At 49.4% G+C, this 23,072-nt stretch overlaps 1 long non-coding RNA gene across 1 annotated transcript in view; it reads right to left on the bottom strand.

Annotated features, from left to right (window-relative positions):
- Positions 1-23,072, bottom strand: part of LOC140398122 (uncharacterized) — a 339,545-nt gene that overhangs the window by 137,657 nt on the left and 178,816 nt on the right. The window contains exon 5 of the long non-coding RNA XR_011937414.1: positions 21,454-21,576. This is a non-coding gene — a long non-coding RNA (uncharacterized lncRNA). The remainder of the gene's footprint in view (positions 1-21,453; positions 21,577-23,072) is intronic.

Genomic DNA, 23,072 nt, shown 5'->3' with positions numbered 1-23,072 from the left:
TGAGAGAAGACCTGATTGAAACGTATAAAATTCTAACAGGGCTGGACAAACGAATGGCAGGGAGGATGTTTTCCCAAGTTGGGGAATCTAGAAGCAGGGGACACAGTCTCAGGATACGGGATAGGCCATTTAGGACTGAGATGAGGAAAATTACTTCACTCAAAGGGTAGTGAACCTGTGAAATTCTCTACCGCAGAAGGCTGTGGAGACCAAGTAGCTGGATGTATTCAAGAAAGAGATAGATAATTTATTCGATTTTAATGGCATCAAGGGGTATGGGGAGAAAGCAGGAATATGGAATTGAGATTGAGGATCAAACGTGATTATATTGAATTGCAGAGCAGGCCTGAAGGGCTGAATGACCTACTCCTGCTCCCAGTTTCTATGAAATAACTTGTATTTTTTAAGGCTTTTTTGCAGTAAAACATCCAAAGATGAATCAGAGGAGCATTATAGGACAGATTTAACACTGAACCACGTAAGGAGCTAGTCAGACAGATGATCCAAAGTTGTGCAGGTTGGGTGCATTGGCCATACTAAAAGTATAGGGCCGAAGATGTCCAGGGTAGGTGGGGTTACAGGGATAGGGCAGGGGAGTGAGCATAGGTAGGATGCTCGAGCACCGGTGCAGACTCGATGGGCCGAATGGCCACCTTCTGCACTGTAGGCATTCTGCGGTTCTATGGCCAGCAGCTCGGTCAAAAGGAGCGTTCTAAAGAAAGAGAGGCAGAGAGGGGAGGGAGGAAATTCCAGAGTTTGGGGCTCAGTCAGCTGCCTATGGTGGAGCTATTAAATTGGGGAGTGCGCACGAGGTCAGAATGAGAGGAGCTCAGAGATCTCAGAGGGTTGGCGAACTGGAAGAGGTTACAGAAGTAGGGAGGGGCGAGGCCAACGAGGAATTGATAATAATAATAATCTTTATTAGTGTCACAAGTAGGCTTACATGAACACTGCAATGAGGTTACTGTGAAAATCCCCAGTCGCCAAATTACGGAACAAGGATGCAAATTTTAAAATCAGGGTTTTGCAAACTGGGAGCCAATGTTGCTCAGTCAGCACCGCAGTAATGGCTGATGTTCACACACACTTGTGGTATACCTTTTTGTGTAAACGGGGGCCTCTTTAGATTATGATTTGGATTAAGGTACCTTTAAACAAAGGTTCTGGTGAGAGGGAAGATCACAGATACAGTGCACAGGGCTAAGTATTGTCCCTGTATGTACATTACCCTCTTTTGAAGATGGCTGCTCGACAGTGACACCATTGTCTTCCCGTCCTTCCCCCACCCCACAGTCACATACATCAACATGTGTATAATTGTGAAAGATCAGTTGTACAGTCAGCAGGAACGCTCCGTATCAATGCACAAGGTAATGATTTAATGTTTATTTGGGTATTGGGTCCCTTCTCTCCTGCTTGCATTAGTTGAATAGATGGAGGATGATTTGACACACAAGTGTTGTGCATTGCGGGGGGGAGGGGGGGGGGGGGCCCGCTGGAGGGGGTGCAATGAGGTGGTATTACGGTTAAAAGCTATCTCTTCATCCAGCTATTAGTGTAAACCTTTTCAATAATCCACTTTTTAAAATGTTGCTCAGCAATAGGAAAAGTTAAATGGAAACATAAACACCAACCAATTATAGAGCAAAAATATAAATGATTAATATTAGTGAGACCACCCGGGGAGGAATCGAGGTCCGTTTTCTCCCCACCTCATCCCCACCATCCGCCCCCATCTTCCACCACCCGCCAGCCGCGGAGCTTTTGATTAATCCATTAAGCACCGTGCCAGATACCTGCTTGAGACCAGGAGCACAGCAAAACACTCCGTATCACGCGACGGGAAAGCAGCCAGGGCCCAGCATAGATTGGGCTGAACACAGAAGGAGGCCCACTGATTGTTGAGCCAGGAAAACGCACTGATCACTGTGGATGAGCCAACATTTACTTATATAAACGAGCATAGCAAAGAGAAAACTTGCATTTCCATAGCGCCTTTGACCACCTCAGCATGTCCCAAAGAAATTCCCGCCTGAGCTCAACGGACAGTTACATTCTACATGGTCACTGTCCCATCCGTGGCGATCTTACGGCACGCACAGCTGAAAAAACCCGCCCTGAGTGTTGATGCCAGGACTGAATTGTGTGCGGTTCACGTTCCTGTTGGGGGGGCGCTACTTGTGGAGGAATTCAGGGCATGCTAATGGACCAGTACTCTGCCCAGGTGAATCTGGAGCAATTCTCATTCCTGCCAATCTCAGGTTCACTGGGGCCGGAAATGGTGCTGGGGAGCTTGACTAGCTGGAGCTGTTTCTAAACACTCCACTCCCCACACACTCTCATTCCAGCCAATACGATGTCCCAGGTAAGAGTAGCACCACTCTTCACTGACTCGGAGCTCGAGAGCATGTTGGGTGCAGTGGAGGAGTGATGGGAAATTCCCCAGGGTGGCCAAGGAAGTCAGTGCTGTGAGCCTCACCAGGCAGACTGGCACACAGTGTCACAAGAAGATGAAAGGCCTCCTTAGGGCAGCTCGGTGAGTCACCACCTCTGTTCCCCTGGCATCACTCTGTCTCTCACTCCTCACATCACACCCCCACTCCCATAGAGGCCAATAAAAACCCACCTGCCCACATTTCCCTCACATTCCACCCTGCACCAAACCCCAACATCTTGTGCCCTTTGGGCAGGTGCCTTGCACACACATACCACCAGCTACAGACCCCTTGTGTAACTCGACTCTATGCGTCTCACCATGTCTTTTATGTGTCCCCTAGGAAAAGGTGACCCACAACAGAAGAGAGCAGGAGATGATTGGAGGGGCTATCCCAGACCTCAGGGCTCTCACCCCCGCCGAGCAGAAGGCAATGGAATTAGCCGGAGGGGTGCAGGCGAGGACTACACCCAAGGCGGAGGTCAGTATGTGACAACCAAGTGAGCCCTTAATGCAAAATGAAGTCCCTTTGGCAGCTCGGGCTATCGAGCACCGTGAGGAGGAAGTGATGAGGCCCATGGCATTGCTTCCCGCAGGAAGGTGCTGGAACACCTCAGCATTTCTGAATCCTCCCCACCTGATACTGCCACATCTGAAGGGCAGCGGGCAGAGAGAATGGCAACTCATCATCTGTGGCACCCGAAAGTTGGCCAGGCCCATCCGGGCCCTCCAGAGGATGACCGTCAATGGCATCTCAGGTCAGAGGGTGACATATGCACGAGGCCTCCTCCATGTTTGATGTGCCGTCTGGGGTCACACTTAGAAGAAGTAGTAGGTCACTTAAAATAAGGAAGTTAGACACCGTTTTTTTGGCACAGCTTCAACACATAGGTTAGAGGGAGGGGTCGGGTCACAACAATTATATATAGTCGCGATTAAACAACTTTTTACAAACATTCTGACCTGCATCAATCCTCTGTCTGAAAGGTGTGAGGGATGGGCTGGACTGGGTGTAGAAGGTGTGCCGTGTGGGTAGGGGGTTGAGAGGTTGGTGGTGTGGGAAGGTGGTGGTGGGTGGAGGTAGTTGGTGGTTTGGATGTGAGAGGTTGGTGGTGGGGGTGGGGGAGGTTGGTGGTGGTTGTGAGGGTGGGGGTGGGAGGTTGGTGGTGGGGGTGGGAGGTTGGTGGTGGGGTGAGGGTGGGGGTGGGAGGTTGGTGGTGGGGGTGGGGGTTGGGAGGTTGGTGGTGGGGGTGGGGAGGTTGGTGTTGGGTCTGAGGGTGTGGGTGGGAGGTTGGTGGTGGGTTTGGGGGTGTGGGGGGTTGGTGGGGGTGTGTGAGAGATTGGTGGTGGGCGTGGGGGTGTGGGAGGTTGGTGGTGGGGGTGTAGGAGATTGGTGGTGGGTTTGAGGGTGTGGGAGATTGGTGGTGGGGGTTGGGAGGTTGGTGGTGGGGTTTGGGGTTGGGAGTTTGGTGGTGGGGGTGTGGGAGGTTTGTGGTGGGGGTGGGGGGGTGGGTGGTTGGTGGCGGGGGGTGGGGGTTGGGAGGTTGCTGGTGGGGGTGGGGGTTGGGAGGTTGGTGTTGGGGGTGAAGGTATGGGTGGGAGGTTGGTGGTGAGGGGGTGGGATGTTTGTGGTGGGGGTAGGGGAGGTTGGTGGTGGGCGTGGGGGAGGTTGGTGGTGGGGGTAGGGGAGGTTGGTGGTGGGGTGGGGGAGGTTTGTGGTGGGGGTGCGGGAGGTTTGTGGTGGGCATGGGGAGGTTGGTGGTGGGCGTGGGGGAGGTTGGTGGTGGGGTTGGGAGAGGTTTGTGTTGGGGTTGGGGGTTGGGAGGTGGGGGTGTGGGAGGTTTATGGTGGGGGTTGGGAGGTTGCTAGTGGGGGAGGTTAGTATTGGGGGTGAGGTTGGGGGTTGGGAGGTTGGTGGTGGTGGTGGTGGAGGAGGTTGGTGGTGGGGGTGGAGGAGGTTGGTGGTGGGGGTGGGGGAGGTTGGTGGTGGGGGTGGGGGTGGGGGAGGTTGGTGGTGGGGGTGGAGGAGGTTGGTGGTGGGGGTGGGGGAGGTTGGTGGTGGGGGTGGGGGAGGTTGGTGGTGGGGGTGTAGGAGGTTGGTGGTGGGGGTGGGGGAGGTTGGTGGTGGGGGTGTAGGAGGTTGGTGGTGGGGGTGTAGGAGGTTGGTGGTGGGGGTGGGGAGGTTGGTGGTGGGGGTGGAGGAGGTTGGTGGTGCGGGTGGGGATGTGGGAGGTTGGTGATGGTGGTGGGGGAGGTTGGTGGTGGGGGAGGTTGGTGGTGGGGGTGGGGGAGGTTGGTGGTGGGGGTGGGGGAGGTTGGTGGTGGGGGAGGTTGGTGGTGGGGGTGGGGGAGGTTGGTGGTGGGGGAGGTTGGAAGTGGGGGTGGGGGAGGTTGGTGGTGGGGGTGGAGGAGGTTGGTGGTGGGGGTGGGGATGTGGGAGGTTGGTGATGGTGGTGGGGGAGGTTGGTGTTGGGGGTGGGGAGGTTGGTGGTGGGGGTGGGGGAGGTTGGTGGTGGGGGAAGGTTGTTGGTGGGGGTGGGGGAGGTTGGTGGTGGGGGAAGGTTGGTGGTGGGGGTGGGGATGTGGGAGGTTGGTGATGGTGGTGGGGAGGTTGGTGTTGGGGGTGGGGAGGTTGGTGGTGGGGGTGGGGGAGGTTGGTGGTGGGGGGTGGAGGAGGTTGGTGGTGGGGGTGGGGATGTGGGAGGTTGGTGATGGTGGTGGGGGAGGTTGGTGGTGGGGGTGGGGGAAGGTTGGTGGTGGGGGTGGGGGAAGGTTGGTGGTGGGGGTGGGGATGTGGGAGATTGGTGATGGTGGTGGGGGAGGTTGGTGGCGGGTGTGGGGAGGTTGGTGGTGGGGGTGGGGGAGGTTGGTGGTGGGGTGGGGGAGGTTGGTGGTGGGGGTGGGGGAGGTTGGTGGCGGGTGTGGGGAGGTTGGTGGTGGGGGTGGGGGAGGTTGGTGGTGGGGGTGGGGGAGGTTGGTGGTGGGAGTGGGGGAGGTTGGTGGTGGGGGTGGGGGAGGTTGGTGGTGGGGGTGGGGGAGGTTGGTGGTGGGGGTGTAAGAGGTTGGTGGCGGGGGTGTAATAGGTTGGTGGCGGGGGTGTAAGAGGTTGGTGGCGGGGGTGTAAGAGGTTGGTGGCGGGGGTGGGGGAGGTTGGTGGTGTGGGTGGGGGAGGTTGGTGGTGGGGGTGGGGGGGTTGGTGGTGTGGATGTGGGAAGATGGCACATTCCCGAAGGACAATTGAATGTTCCACCTGGGGTCACCCTCAGAGGCAGCAGCGAGCAAGGCCAGAAGTGTAGGACAGCTCACCCAGCGAGTGACTCATCACTGCTCACCATTTCTATAACTGCCAACCCCCTCTCTCCCCCACCACCCTAAAGAATATCTGGGTCTGTGAGATGGAGCGGCCCGCACACATGCAGGGGTCACCTGGGCAGACACTGGAAGGTGAAGCAGGAGTCCGACTTCATCGAACGATGAGGAGCACCAGAGCTCATCTCACAGCTCGTCATCATCCTCTGTCCCGTGGACAAGACCCGCCAGTACTGCCTGCCCAGGGCCAACACCCGGTCATGATGCTGGAAGGACCCTCGGAGCGGGGGGAGCTCAGGTGATAGGATCGAGTGAAGTGAGGAGGGCCAGGGGAGGATATAAGCGGCTATGTGGAAGGAGGAAATACTTGGAAGGGGGTGGGGGGGTGGATGGGGAAAGTATGGAGAGGTGGGACAGGGTGACAAAGCTGCCAGTGGCCAGGACTCTGTGGATAGGAAAGTCTGGAGGTGATGAGGTTGTCCCGTGTGAGGCTATCCTGGAGCACACGTTGGGCAGACGACATTGCCAGTCCGGGCTGCATGACCGGATCATCCGGGGCAGCCTCCTCATCCTAACGCTCGTCCTCCTCCTCCAGCATGTCGCTCACCTCCTGCTCGAAGTTGTGCAGGATGCACCAGGCCAGCACGATGTTAGATACCTTCCTGGGGCTATATTGGAGCGTCCCACCAAAGTGGCCCAGGCAGAAGCACATCTTAAGGACGCCGATACGCCGCTAAATGGTAAAGATAAAGTTGCCACAGTCCCAGATGACCATAGGCTGCTTTTCCCTTTGAGGGGGGGAGCTGACTGGTGGTGGTTTAACCTGAGGATCACCACACCTCAGCCGAGGGGCAAGGTTGAGAAGGCGAGGCCTTCATGAATAAACCCCACAGTACGGTATTTGAACCCACACTGCTGGCCGTGCTCTGCATCACAAACCAGCTGTCCAGCCAAGTGAGCTAAACCATGGCTGCTGTATGGGCGTTGTTATGGCATTTCTCCACATCGGTCTCGGACCTCCAGACTGGCGTCATTAGCTATGACCTCCGTGGTTAATCCTTGTCGCCCAGGAGCCAACCCCACACCCGAGGGAGCACTTTGAAGATGCTGGGGATTGACGAGTGCACCAGGATGTCTGCATCGTCCTCGCTGCCTGGGTATCGGACGCCTGGTTGTGCGATGGAGAGGGTTACCGTGTACCACCAATCGCCTCCATGCTTAGGGGCCTGTGTGTGGGCAAGTCGTACACATTGAGGTGTGTGTCTGCTGGGAGCGTAGCTGCAGCGTTATGCAGGTCCTGGTGTGAAACACAGGATGTGACACCCGCTGTCCGGGGGCGGAATGGATGGGAGCAGGGGCGGAGGGGGCAGGTAGGGCTTGGAGACAGCTGGTCTGGCTAGTGGGCTAGCTGACGGTGTTACTGGGGCAGTGTGCCAGGGAGGGTGCCAAAGTCCATGGTGCATGTGCCCTGAGTTGGGGTGAGCTCTGCTATTCCCCTGCTTCCCCTGCAGTGGGGCCGGGTTTCTGATGAGCGAACTGAGGAATGGCAGCACCTGGTGGGCCACTGATTGAGCTTGGCCACGCCCATCACATTGATGACAGTGCTGGGGTCAAAGGGTTTGCTGATAGGCGGCCTGAGTGGTCTCCCCGGTGACCAGGGGCTCTCTGACCATTCACAGGACACCGTGAGCAGTCAGCAGAGAACAGCCATGAGCCTTTAAGTAGCACCAGCGGGGTGCGTTTAAAACACATACTGCTGGGACAGCCGTCTCAGCCAGGTCACCCCGATCCCGAGGGAGAGACCCCGAGTCCACGGACTTGGCACCATGTCGCTCCCCGCTACCCCCACCCCCCAGCCTGGCAGCCGCCCCTCAGTGAGAGCTACAATTTTTAACCATTTTTTCAAACTTTTCTTACCTTCCCTCTCCCTCTTGGGAGCCATGGCGCCCAATCCCCGTTTGTAAATCCCTGTAGTAAATTGTACCCCGCGCCTCTTCCACCTGAAAGGAGCGAAGCATCGTGGAGGCCCGGAGCATAATGGGTCAAAGACGCTAACCACATTTAAATACAACCAAATGTCGGTTTTGCGTGCCGCCACCGACGTGGGCATGAACCTTGTTATCACCACCAGCGAGGGACGGGGGCATGGTGCCTGAATAAGAGGCGGGCGCGGACCTCGGTTTTGGCTAGACGCCCGATTCTCCGCCCAATCACGGTTCACATTTGCGGTGTCATGAGGTGGAGAATTTCACCCATTGGATTTTTCTGAGGGAGGGGAATATTAAACTAACCTGCACCACCAGCGATCAAACAGGTACAGAATGATCATTGGGCGTGGTATCCCAGCTGCCTCTGTCTACTCTGTAACTTAAAGACAGCTGATGGCGCTGTGGGACTAACAATGTTCAGAATATGTGGGTTTGAATGGACTGTGGGGAGAAATGAAAGGGCATCATAGACTCCAGCGGCACCTCTCACCAAACCCCCTGCTCAAACTCAATATCCAAACGCAATGGGCTGGATTCTCCGCTGGCCGGATTCTCCGTTGCGTGGGCAGTGCACCCACGCTCGGGGATTTCCCGACAACATGGGGCTGCTCACAACGGGAAACCCCATTGGCCGGCTGGTGGGACGGAGAATCCCGTCCAGTAACTTTCCAGGAGGAATTGAGGAATGGCAGTCAGGCAAGGGGGGCCAGGCTGATTTGTTTTCTTCTCTGGACCAGCAACACTGAGGCTAGTTATTGCCCCATCTCGGATTGGCCCACTCAACGGCAACTGACATTTATATAGCACCTTTAACGCACGGTAGCACAGTGTTTAGCACTATGGCTTCACAGCTCCAGGGTCCCAGGTTCAATTCCCAGCTTGGGTCACTGTCTGTGCGGAGTCTGCACGTTCTCCCCGTGTCTGCGTGGGTTTCCTCCGGGTGCTCCGGTTTCCTCTCACAAGTCCCGAAAGACGCACTGTTAGTTGAATTGGACATTCTAAATTCTCCCTCTGTGTACCCAATCAGGCGCCCGAATGTGGCGACTCGGGGCTTTTGACAGTAACTTCATTGCAGTGTTAATGTAAGCCTACTTGTGAGAATAATAAAGATTATTATTATGTAAAACATCCCAAGGCCCTTCATAGAAGAGTTAGCAAACAAAGTGTGACACCGAACCTCCAAAGGAGATTATTAAGACAGGTGACCAAACGCTTGGGCAGACAGGTAGGTTTTATGAAGCACCTCCCCCCACAAATCCCATCCCAATGAACACCTCATTAGATTCCAACCTAGATCAGACTCCCAGGGTATTCGACATATTAACCACATGAATCTCTCAATTAGATTCCAGAATGCAATTAACTCTTTAAAAAAATTAATTTACGGGATGTGCGTGTCGCTGGCAAGTTGAGCATTTATTGCTCATCCCAGGTTGCATTTGAGAAGGTGGCGGTTAGCTGATTTCCTGAACTGCTGCTGTCCGTGTGGTGTCGGTGCATCCACAGTATTGTTATGGAGGGAGTTCCAGGTTTTGGACCCAATGACAGTGAAGAAGCAGGAATATATTTACCAGTCAGGATGTTGAGTGACTTCGAGGGGAACATGTAGGTGGTGGTGTTCCAATGTGTCTGCTGCCCTTGTCATTCAGATGGGAGCAGTGGAGAGTTTAGAAGGTTCTGTCGAAGGAGTCTTGAAGCGTTCCTGCCGTGCATCATGTTGATGATACACACGGCTGCCACTGTTCGTCAGTGACGCAGGGAGTGAATGTTTGTAGAAGGGGTGACAATCGAGAGGGCTTCTTTGGTCCTGGATGATTTGAGCTTTGAGAGTGTTGTTGGAGCTGCACTCAACCAGGCAATTCCATCACACTCTTGACTTGTGCCTGGTAGATTGTGGAGAGACTTTGGAGAGTCAGGAGGTGAGTTACTCGCCACAGGATCCCTAGCCCCTGACCTGCTCTGGTAGCCACAGTATTTATCTGGCTAGTCCAGTTGAGTTTTGGTCAATGGTAACCTCCAGGATGTTGATAGTGGGGGATTCAGCGATGGTAATGCCATTGAATGTCAAGAGGGTGATGGTTAGATTCGCTCTTGTTGGAGATGGTCATTGCCTGATACTTGTGTGGCACCAATGTTATTTGTCACACTGAACTGGACCAGCCATATAAATACTGTGACTACCAGAGCAGGTCAATGGCTAGGAATCCTACGGCAAGTATCCCACCTCCTGACCCCTCCAAAGCCTGATCACCATCTACAAGGCACAAGTCAGGAGTGTGATGGAATACTCTCCACTTGCCTGGATAAGTGCAGCTCCAACAACACTCGAGAAGCTCAACACCATCCAGGACTAAGCAGCCCCGCTTGATTGCTCCCCCTTCCACAAACATTCAAACCCTTCACCACTGACGTACAATGGCAGCCGTGTGTCCCATCTACAAGATGCACTGCAGAAACTCACCAAGGTTCCTTAGGCAGCACCTTCCAAACTCATGATCACTACTAACTATAAAGACAGGGGCAGCAGATACCTGGGAACCCCACCACCTGGAGGTTTCCCTCCAAGTCACTCATCATGCCAACTTGGAAATATATTGCTGTTCCTTCACTGTCACTGGGTCAAAATCCTGGGACTCCCTCCCTAACAGCACTGTGAGTGTATCTATACCTCAGGGCCTGCACTTGGTCAAGAAGGTCGCTTACCACCACTTTCTAAAGGACGCCCACATCTCATAAATTAATTTTTAAAAGACGAATGGGGCAGATACTGCCTGTCCTGCTTGTTGTTTACAGGACATACCTGAGCAATTTTCTACATTGCCGGATATATAGATGCCAGTGTTGTAGCTGTACTGGAACAGTTTGGCTAGGAGCATGGCAAATTCTGGAGCACAATTCTTCAGTGCTATTGCTGGAATATTGTCAGGGCCCATAGCCTTTGCAGTGTCCGGTGCCTCCAGCCATTTCTTGTTATCATGTGGAGTGAATCGAATTATCTGAAGACTGATATTTGTGATGCTGGAGGCTGAGATGGATCATCCACTCAGCACTTCTGGCTGAAGATTAATGTGAATGCTTCAACCTTATGTGTTGCACATATGTGCTGGGCTCCTCCATCATTGGTGAGCTGGAAATTTGTGCAAAATTTTAAAAAACTTGAAACATTCCTGACCCCCTCACCGTCACCCCCCCCCCCCCCCCCCCCCCACCCACACACACACCATGTCCCATCCACGGCACCTCATACCCTGTGCTCACTCTAAATCCCTCAATGACTGCCTGTCAGCCTATGCCACTCCAGCCACCCCAATGGCCCTTTATAGTCTCTATGTTAATTTAGTGTCAATTCGTGCCAACCCATGACCCTCACACAACACCCTTTGCCCTTACATACCATGCCAACTCACTAATTATTCACCCTGGCCAGACCTCCGGGCCCATGTCGAGATGAGATAAAAGAAAGTTCTATAAAATAACATTCTCAGTGTCACTTGCAAACTTCACGATATTGAAGAAACATTCCCATTCATAAAAACCCATTTACTACAGTAACATTCCTTCAATTACATAAATCCTTATAACAACAAACATTTCATTTAGGTGCCCAATCCCTTTTAGCAACAAGCATTGGATTTCATAGTCCCACTTCAAAGAGCCTACTACTATTGTACCTGGCAAACTAAGGCAGACGCCCTACTTTGATAATAGATGATTGTGAAATTAGTCATGAGGAAGTCATTCAATAATGAAAGCCCTCAGTTTATGCCAACCAACTGGGTAAAACAGCAAGAAATCTTATTTTTTTAACACTCCAGACATTTTTTCAAAGATTTAAAGGGCAGGACTTTCAAATGCCTTGACTCCAGCTCCTTTTGACAGGTCCTCTTAACACTTTTTGAGTCCGATAGTTCTGACAATTGATTTTGTAGGTCTGTTGACAGTTTCACTGAACTTGACAGTTATGAGTCTATGCATTACTTGTGCCTACTTTTAAAAATTGCAAAGGATACCTGATCGCCCCCAAAGGTGTCCTGAGAACAGATTCAAAGGGATACCCTCGTTACCCAGGCAAATCCACAAAGCTCGGACCTGCTCTTACCAGGTCTGATCTGCACACTTTGGTGTCACCATCGAAGGCCCACTTTAGTGATTTAAGTGGTCAGCTTCCTTCATAAACTGCACTTGCACGAAACATACCCACTCCCATGAAAATGGGGAATGCTGTGTTCATCACAGGACTTACAATGTTCAGCCATTTTCACAATGACAGAAAGCCCCTGCACCATTGTGAAAATCTGGCCTCTACAACCCACCTGAACCATTTGATTAGATTCTAGCCTATAACACACTTCCGGATATCTGTTATTCCATATAAAACAAACAAAGAACAAAGAAATGTACAGCACAGGAACAGGCCCTTCGGCCCTCCAAGCCCGTGCCGACCATACTGCCCGACTAAACTACAATCTTCTACACTTCCTGGGTCCGTATCCTTCTATTCCCATCCTATTCATATATTTGTCAAGATGCCCCTTAAATGTCCCTATCGTCCCTGCTTCCACTACCTCCTCCGGTAGCGGGTTCCAGGCACCCACTACCCTCTGCGTAAAAAACTTGCCTCGTACATCTACTCTAAACCTTGCCCCTCTCACCTTAAACCTATGCCCCCTAGTAATTGACCCCTCTACCCTGGAGAAAAGCCTCTGACTATCCACTCTGTCTATGCCCCTCATAATTTTGTATACCTCTATCAGGTCGCCCCTCAACCTCCTTCGTTCCAGTGAGAACAAACCGAGTTTATTCAATCGCTCCTCATAGCTTATGCCCTCCATACCAGGCACCCGGGTATATGTTATTCTATATATAAACCCCCTGAGCCATTACAGCTGTAACTCATTCCCGGATATCTGTTATTCCATATAAAACACACACCTGGGTATATGTTATTCCATACGTAAACCCCCTGAGCCATTATAGCCCGTAATTCATTCCCGGATATCTGTTATTCTAGATATAAACCAGCTAAATCCCTCAATTAGATTCCAGCCTGGAACTCACAACCTGGTATCCATCATTCTAGACATGAACCACCTGAACCCCTCCATTATGATTCCAACTTGTAATTCACTCCTGGATATTTGTTATTCTATATACAAACCACCCAAACATCCTCGATTAGATTCTAAGCTATAACTCAATCCTGCATATATATTTTATATACAAGCCCCACAAACTTCTTGATAAGATTCCAGCCTGTAACTCACTCTCAGGTATCTATTATTCTATATATTTATGCTGGATAAATCTTTGTTCCATTTATTTTCAGTCTGAAATTCTAAGTGCCCTCATTAGCAAAATTTGCTGCCATCACAAAAAACGAAACGTTGCCACCAACTTCCTCATTTGAACGGACCGGAAATATTCCGGAAAGTTCTTCTTGATCACACTGTATCTAATTGCTTCAAATATTACAGCTGCAGAATTGTGTCGAGCCCTCTCCCTAACCGACGCTTTCTTTTCTATTTTTTTCCGCTGTCGAGAATCTTCGCTCGACGGCGTTTCTCGAAGTCAGTCATTCATAGTTTACCTTGTGCTTTGATCTGAAAAGATCTTTCATCAGACTCCATGTCATCTGCTAGTGGCTTGACAAAAGCTTCCGTGAAGGGGATAAAAAAAAGGCCCTTTAACAGGGCAAAGTAATCCTTCCTCTGTTGCCATGACAGCAGACATCTTTTGCTTCCATTCAGCGAGTGGCCAAAACCCTGCTGCTGCGCTATGAACCGGATCCCGTGCATTGATTAAATTAGTTTCCTCAGAAGTAAAAGTGTTAATTAAAGTATTAGTCTGGGCTGATTGATTCCTCAGAGTGAGGACTTTCAGAACCCCATGTAATCTTTGACATGGTCACAAAACCCCAGGTTATTTGTTCTTTGTTATCAATTCAAATTAGTGCTAATAAATGTGTGAAAGTGGTTAAGTCAAGGCATGGTGGAACACAAATCCCTTTCCAGGTTCTTTGATATTTTTCGGCTAATGTATTTGCCTAATTCCTTATCTTTCACTTCCTGGAGATCAAAATTTGTTGGAGGGCGGTTCTAGATGATTCATAAACGCAGAACATCAGCACAGTATCCTAGTTCTAATTATACAGCCCTCCAGGGCATCAACTCTGTACCACTATTACCCTGTTTAGCACAACCTGATAATTAAAAACGACTTCACAACATCCTGTCAGTTTTAATCATTTTCTTTTCCTTTCCTCCTCTCCTGAAGGCATTGAATCTTGCCCGGGCTATGTTTTGCAGGCATCAGCCATCTCTGGCACCTTGTACTTGTGTATGAATCTTAGCGGGCGGCTTGATGACACGGGCATCGCAGTTACGTTTCTACCCCAATTACTTCCCTTGGTTGGCAGGAGATGGCTCAGTGGTATTAATATCACTTGTACTTCTTTGTGAAATATGTTCTATATGGGCCATTTGCAACCTAAGATGCAAATCCTCAAGACAGTTTGGGTTAATTAAAGAAAGAAACCCATTAAGGGAGAGCTCGTATTTCCAAAGCACCTTTCATAACTCCAGTACAGGCAAAAATGCTCCTCAGCCAATGAAGGACTTCTGAAACCCTTTTGTAACGCAGGGAAACTTGACAGTCAATTTTTGCACATCAAGGCCCCACAAGCAGAGAGGATATTTTAATGATATTGGTTGAGGGACAAATATTGGTCAGGACACTGGGGAGAATTTGTTTAAACAGTGCCATATTTAAATCCAACTGCAAGGGCAGGTAGAGCCACAGTTTAAAGTCTAATTTAAAAATAGGGGGCTGGATTCTCCGGTTGCCAACACCGAAATCGGGGGGCGTGGTCACCTGAACACTTCAAAACAAAGATCGATAGATTGTTGTTAGACAAGGGTATTAGGGACGATGAATCCAAGACAGATCAATGGAGTGAAGATACAGGTCAGCCATGATGCATCTGAAAGGTGGAACACGTTTGAGGGGTAAATGATGATTTTCTTTCCGAAACTGAGCTAAACTGACGCAACAGGAAACAAAGTGGACAAAGGAGAAAAAACACGCTTCCTTTATAAAGAACATCTCCTTTCGCCCTCTTGATTAAAGTCACCCTCAAAGCATTCTCCGATTTATGCTGGACTGCAGATGCCCCCTCGCAGCACAGTCTTTATTTGTCATCCTGGACATTCAGCGTCAGTAAGTTATGTACCAATAAGAATCCATACCGGTCTTCTCTGTACAGGGGCCGTTAGAAAGTGATTGAGTCTGATTGTGGCAATGCATCACTGCCCCTCCACCAGTCCAAATTAAACCACAGCAAACCCCAAACTCAAATCGGGACCTTCTAAACCTGTGCCGTTCAATACAAAACCACATGATGCACTTATCAACTGAGGAATTTGGTTGAGAAACTTATCTAATAAATAATACTTTTTCATAAGAGCTTTAAATCTACAAACATTTTTACAATATCTTTTCCTCGGATGTGGGCGTCACTGGCGAGTCCAGCATTTATTGCCTGTTCCTAATGGCCTTTGAATTGAGTGGCTTGCTCGACCATTTCAGAGGGTAGTTAAAAGTCAACCACGTTACGTGGGTCACATTAGGCCAGACCAGGTAAAGATGACAGATTGCCTTCCCCAAAGATCAGTGACCCAGATGGGGTTTTACATTATTACTTAGGCTAGCTTTAAATTCCAGATTTTGTTGATTGAATTTAAATTCCAATAGCTGCCATGGTGGGATTTGAACGCATGTCCCCAGACCATAGAAGCCCGGGTCTCTGGATTACTGGGATTCTCTCAGCCCAGGGCCGGGCCGGAGAATCCCCGCGACCGGCGCGAATCGCGCCACACCGCCCCTACGTCAGCACGCGATCCCTCGCTGAGTGGCCTATCTACGCGGCCGGCTCGCCGATTCTCGGCCCGGGATGGACCGAGCGGCCATCGTAAAAACGGCGAGCCCCGCCGGCGCCGTCCACACCTGCTCTCAACCGGCGGGAACTCGCCGTTGAAGTGTCAGGGGGCGGCCTGTGGGGGGGTGAGGGGGGATCCGACCCCGGGGGGGGCCTCCGATGAGGCCTGGCCTGCGATCGGGGCCCACCGATTGGCGGGCTGGCCGCTCTGGCTGGGGGCCTCCTTTCCCCTCCGCACCGACCCATGTAGCCCTGTGCCATGTTACGTCGAGGCCACTGCGCAAGCGCGCGTTGGTGCCGGTGCCACTGCGCATGTGCGGATCCCGCGGCACCCAGTTCGTGCCAGGATTGGCAGCTGGAGCGGCGTGAACCGCTCCAGTGCCTTGCTGGCCCTCTGTAGGGGCTTGAATTAGTCCTCGGCTCGGCCCGTTCACGCCATCATAAAACGCGACGGCGTTTACGACGGCGTGGACACTCTGCCGCGGAATTAGAGAAGCCCGCCCCTCATATCTCCAGCACCCCCATATGGTGAGTTTTCCCATGGCGGAGATGGCTCGTCACCCCACCAAAGTCAATGGCAGTTTATATTCCTTGCCCATGCCCCCAGCGGGAACACGTGGCGGGGATAGACTTTGATGTGACCAGAAAATCCCGCCAGTGGGAAGGGCTTCAGAATTCTTCCCAATGCCACTACTTACCCCTATTCAAAAATGGGAAGCATGATCTCCTACACTGTCATGGTCAGGATATAAAAAGAATGACTTGCATTTTTATAGCAACTGGGGCAGCACGGTGGCGCAGTGGTTAGCACTGTAGTCTCACGCCGCCAAGGTCCCCGGTTCGATCCTGGCTCTGGGTCACTGTCCGTGTGGGGTTTGCACATCTTCCCCGTGTTTGCGTGGGTTTCGGCCCCACAACCCAAAGATATGCAGGGTAGGTGGATTGGACACGCTAAATTGCCCTTTAAGTGGAAAAAAATGAATTGGGTACTCTAAATTTGTAAAAAAAAAAACTTTTATAGCAACTTTCACCACCACCAGAGCCAATAAAGTACTCCTGAAGCATAGTCACTGTTAAAATGTAGGAACCATGGCGGCACAGCAAGCTCCCACAATCAGCAGTGTGACAATGAACAGATAATCTCTGTTTTTGTGATGTTAATTGAGAGATAACGTTTGACCAGATTAATCCCATGCTCTTCCTCAAAATAATGCCACAGGAATTGTTTATCTGTGAGGGGTGGGCGGAGCCTCGGTTTAACAGGTCATCAAAAACGGCAACTCCAACATTGCAGCACTCCCTCAGTACTGTGACTCACATATGTGAGCTCTACACTGCTGATGCCTTCAAAGAATCTCTAGCCTACATAAGGTGCACGGATAGTAGGAAAAGCTATTTGGAGGGACACAAAAATAGGCCTGAATAAAGCTGTTCAGGTATGAATTTAAAATATACCTTTAATATTACTAAATATCAAGGAAGATGACAAGGGTTTCACAAACAAGAGATTCATTCTATTGTTACAAATTTTGCAACTGCTACCAGCAAGAGGACAAGGATTCCCCCTGCTGGCTTCATCAGAGAACGAGCCCGAATTATCAGAACCGCCATTTATCGACATGGCTGACAAGAGGCCTCAAAAATATTCCACGGAAACCATGGTAACTGCCTCTTGCCAAGACCTATTCTAATCAGGAATCTGATCTTCTGAAGAAAGAATAATGAATGGAACCTCCGTGGGCTCAAATGAAAGAAAAGCAGAACAATGTTCTTGACATTTAATCAAGCAATATCACTCCAGGATCTATAATGTTCATCTAAATGCTTTCAAGGGCATTGGGTGATGCTTTAAATCCATAGAATTAAAGTTGTTAGTTAACAAATCGGTCAGAGAACATACAGCGCAGAAGGAGGCCATTCGGCCCATCGAGTCTGCACCGACCCACTTAAGCCCTCACTTCCACCCTATCCCCGTAACCCAATAACCTCTCCTAACCCTTTTTTTTTGGTCACTAAGGGCAATTTGTCATGGCCAATCCACCTAACCTGCACGTCTTTGGACTGTGGGAGGAGACGGGAGCACCCGGAGGAAACCCACGCAGACACGGGGAGAACGTGCAGACTCCGCACAGACAGTGACCCAGTGGGGAATCAAACCTGGGACCCTGGCGCTGTGAAACCACAGTGCTATCCACTTGTGCTACCAGACAATTTCACTCTGCCAACTGGTGATTGTTAGAAAGTCGAAGTTCAATATATTTTACCCAATTTCACTTTTAAAGCTACATTTAAAATGATTCTCAACTGCCAATCAGTTAATGTTTACTGGGTGTGAGGTACTAATCGTTTTATCAACCAGACCCCTTATGACTAAAGGGGGCAGACTTTTGTTAAGGGGACAAAGGTCAGCCATTTTCACCTTTGAACTCTCACAAGCCAAAGCAGTGATGCTTTTGGTCCATGCATGGTAGGGGTGGGGGGGGGGGTTGCCAACTCCCCAGGACTGTCCTGGAGTCTCCAGGAATTAAGGGATTAATCTCCTGGACATTGTGGCAAGCACAACGCAGGGGGAAAGAAATCTGGACATTGAAAGGAATCTGCATGTTACTTTAATTTTCTTTGAGCACTTTCATTTGTTGCTTGTAAAAATGTTGGGAGATGGAAAGAAATTGGCTGTTTGACTGATTGGTGGCAATCATCCAACCAACCAGGTAACAGAGTCGCTGACTTCACACTTGGTGCAGGAAGGTGATGTTTACAAGAATGTGTTGCCAGGAATGAGGGATGAGAGGTTATGTGATAAAACATCTGGGAATAGGACCAATCAGAGTTGCCAATGCTAGTTAGGAAGAGGCATCCAAATACTTCTCATACAAAGTCACAACAGCGATCTGTTTGAAAGCAACTCGCCGACACAGAATCGGGCAGCAATTTATCATCTGAGTGAAGCAGATGTTTGTACCAGATGTTTGTACACTCCATGTTAGAGGAGTGGGAGGGGGAAAATGTTCTAGTCACCTGTACTGTCCTGGATGGGAGGGGAAGGGTTAATTTAAACAGCACTAATTACTCTTCTCACAATCCATCCATAAACAGATTGGCATTTTGATTGGTTCTCCTCTTTATAAGCAGTAACTAATTTCCCAGCCCCTTGTTTTGAAGCAATCCCATTTTCTATTAATAACCCCACAGCAAACTTGAGGTGGGATGAACTCAAAGGGTTGGTTTATTTGCACACACTCAAAACGCAAAAGGAGGGCTGCAATGTCTGCCTCCACACTCAATTAGTAAAGAGAGGGGTAGAAAAAAAGAAAGATTTTCAGTGCAGAGACCACAGAGAAAATATATGTTGTAATACATGGATTACAGAGTCCAGAATAAAATTCTAATGACCTTCACGGAGGTCAGTAGGTTGAAAACCGATGCTTAACCATTCATTTTCCAGTCGTATTTGTTGTGTTGGGCGCTCTGGATCCGTGGAACACATACAGGCCATCAACACTTAAAATAGTGCAACACTATTTTATTAAGTCATAAACTGCTTAACATACTTTTACTGTGGGTTAACACGATATTAGATTGAACTAAAGACCTATGCCTTGTCCTAACCAGTCTATGCACTCAGCACATGATGAATGTCTGTGTTGCAGGCTGTGAGCTCTGTGCTCCTAGCTAGCTGCTACTCGAATGAGCGGGAACTCTGATGCCCCCTGTCTTTATAGTGCATGTGCTCTAACTGGTGATTGGCTGCGGTGTTGTGTGTGTTGATTGGTCCAGCTGTGTGTCCATCAGTGTGTGTGTGTCTGCACCATGATATACTGGTGTATATTATGACAGTATTGACTTCACATGGTGAGACAGGCATGCAAAGATGAAGCAATCTTTTAGGTGATGGTACAGGCTTCCAGCAGAAGCAGGGCCAGGTGCCCAGGCTAATCTGGGATAGAGCTCTTTTGGTGTGGCGTGCTAGTCAGCTGTTTAACAGTAGACGTGATATTCAGTTCAGCAAGGCAATATTACTTGTTCAGCAAGCCAGAGGCCGAGGTCATGTGACTTTACCTCTCCACAATATCTTCAACAAAGGATCCAGTGTATGGAAATTGGCTTTGTGTTCTAGGTTGATAATGTCTCAACCATTATGGGTCAAAGGAAATGTTTGGGAGACCATTGTCTTAGTGAGATTCCGTCTCCATTGGCCAGACTAGGCTATCAAATGCAGATAGCCTTCGTATAGCTCTCTTTGAAGTTGGGCTGTAGAGTCCACAGGAGATCATTAGTGGCACCTCAGATATAACAGGATGTGAGTTTTCCTAAAGCCCAAGTAGCTTCTTTTGTTTCGGGGTAACAGACTGTTCAATTTTAAAGGTCATTGTTCACTTTTTTAAATTTTAGAAATTTTAGCTATGAGCATATTTATATGCTCTGTGCTCACCCCAGTCCAACGCCGGCATCTCCACATCATATTTATATGTATCATTAAAAATATAGTGTACGGTCTTAGTTCCTCACAGTACAACAAATATTCCATTATGTTTTATTGAGGAACAGTCAAAGCTAAATGTGCCATGGTGGCAAAGTACAGGAGCGAAGATAAGGCAGACGCACCAGACGTATCACTTCTTCCTTAACGGTTCTGCATAAAGTGGCTGACAATACTATTCCCTCATCATGGAGGCTTGTTTCACATCACCTTCACTCTGCTGTCAGCTGTGGTGTACTGAGTAGCACCCTCACCTCGGAGTCAGAAGGTTGTCCATCCAAGTGACACTCCAGAGACTGGATCATAAAATCCAGGCTGAGACTCATAGAATCATAAAATCATAGAATCCCTATCGTGCAGAAGGAGGCCTTTCAGCCCATTGAGTCTGCACCGGCCCTTGGAAAGAGCACCTACGCCTCCACCCTATCCTCGTAACCCAGTAATCCCACCTAACCTTTTGGACACGTTGGGTCAATTTAGCATGGCCAATCCACCTACCCTGCACGTCTTTGGACTTCCAATGTAGTAAGTAGTGAGGGAGTGCCACTTTGCTGGAAGCACTGTCTTTCACATAAGCAAGTTAAATCCAAGCCCTGTTTCCTCTCTCATGTGAAATTTAAAAAACGCAACAACACTATTCCAAAGAGCAGTAGGGATCTCTCCCCAGGGTAACATGTTGAAGATCAATCAACATCACTGGAATATCTGGTCATTATCTCATTGCTGTTTGTGGGAGCTTGCTGAGTTGCAATTTTGCTGCTGCATTTCCCACATTACAATAGCGAATACACTTCATAGACTATAAAGCGCTTTGAGATCTCCCAAAGCCGTTAACTGCACTGTAAAAATACAACTCCTTTCTTCTTTAATTGTCAAATACTTTTTCCTCAGGGCAACGGGCTGGTAAATTTTCACTGCAAAAGGTGTCAGCAATTTATTTGTGTCAAGCTTGAGGGAATCTTCAGAGAATCCAAGAATATTGCAGCACAGAAAGATGGCAGCTCGCGCTGGTGATGAAGGCCCCATGTTTGATTCAGACTTATTTTCATCCCTGCGTGCCAATTCTATTGAACGGGATAGTGGGTTAGTCCCACTTCCCAGCTCTTTCCCCCAGAGCACTGCACATTTCAAGTATTTGTCCAATTCCCTTTCGAAAGTTACTATTGAATCTGCCACTTCCACCCTCTCCCGCAGCACATTCCAGATTGTAACAATTTTGTTCTCTTTTTCTACCCCAGGGAAAACAGACAAGAGTTACACATCAGTATTATTGCCCTGGGCAGCAAGAAACTTAAAAGATGCGACTCACAGTGGTGATAATCCTGCTGGAAACAGTCTCTCTGCCACCAATGAATTCTACGATCTGGATTCTTTTTCCTGTGATTTCTGAAGATGTTCCTCTCTATTTTCCTGGAAAAGTTCCATTGTTTTCCTGTGTAGTTTAAAAGAGGAAACGCTATTAGACAATGACATTGCTGCTAGAGGAATATAGTTACGTGTCTTCCAGTTGTTACGTCAGGCTGAGCTTTTGAGTCACAGGTGTAACAGAGGGTTGCCAACTCTGGTTGGATATATTCCTGGAGGTTTCATCACATGACTTCCTGCAACTAACTATCCCACTCACATAGTCCCCTCCCCCACCGCACACCCGCCCCATTGGTCACCCATCCTCATTGGTCACCGCCTTCCTATAGCCAACTGGGAAGCAAACTGATTCTGATTTACCTGATTGCATGATTAATGATTGTTGGTCAAATAGGCCATTTCCCCCTCTTCAATGTTTTTACAACCATGCTGGAAATATTTTTTATTTAAAAAGCACCATTTTTTGACTGCCTCCGGGAATTTTCTCCAAGGTGTTTGCTAGTAGCAGTGTCCAGGAGATTCATCCTTAGCCCTTGGGAAATCCAGGACAATCTTGGAGATTTGGCAACCTGAATGAGATCGTTTTGAAACACCAAGCAGCCATTTTGAAACAGGATAGAAAATGGTGATGAAGGCCCCATGTTTGATTCAGACTTATTTTCATCCCTGCTTGCCTTCCTCTTGAGCTTTTACTCCTTGCTGGTAAGCATACCCTTGCCAGCAGAGTGTACTAACTAATGAGAAAGGGTGGACAAGCTGATTGATCAATGTCTTCTTCAGCCTCGGAGGAGCGGGGTTCGATTGCAGCAAACCTCACCATCACTGCAGCCAGGGTTTGCAAGCACATCCTGGAGCGGAGATTGAACCTGGAGTCGAACTGGTCTCAACTGAACAGTCAGTGGACGTGTCAACTTAACCATTGTGGAATACAAGAATTCCTGTGGATGGAGTAATAGAATACAGGAGCAGGAGATTGGCCCATCGGGTTGGCACTGGCTCTTTCAAAGAGTAATCCAGTTGGTCCCATCAGATTTAAAGCAATTGGCAAAAGTAACAGAGCTGACATGAGGAAAATAGTTTTTTAATGCAATCAGAGCCCTGGAGTTGAATGCACTCGTGGAAGGTACAGATTCAGCAGTAACTTTCAAAAGATCATCAGGTAAATACTCCCCCCAAAAAATTGCAGGAAGGGGTGAAGAGGCAGGAGAACATTGAACCTCAAATGGGCTTTCCAGTTCAGAATGGATACATTCCAGGAGGTTTCATCACCTGATCGTCTGCCTCAACATACTCCAAACTCAGCCCCATGATCCATCCTCCAGATGCTACTGCCTTCCCACGGCCAATTCGGACGAGAAAATACTTTTTATTACTCAACTGGGTTAATCTTGACTATCGATCAAACAACCTTTTTCTCCACCTCCTTTTTTGAACCAATAAATCAAAGAATTGAAAGGACAGGCACCAAAAAAAACCCCACATAATTTTGTTTATTTTTCCTCCTGGATTTCACTCCCAGCAATGACCTGAAAATTAATCTAGAATTCCTGAAGACTCCAAGGC

Source organism: Scyliorhinus torazame, chromosome 21, assembly GCF_047496885.1.
Source record: "Scyliorhinus torazame isolate Kashiwa2021f chromosome 21, sScyTor2.1, whole genome shotgun sequence".
Taxonomy (NCBI): Eukaryota; Metazoa; Chordata; class Chondrichthyes; order Carcharhiniformes; family Scyliorhinidae; genus Scyliorhinus; species Scyliorhinus torazame.
The sequence above is the reverse complement of the archived record's forward strand: the minus strand, read 5'-3'. Positions and strand labels throughout refer to the sequence as shown.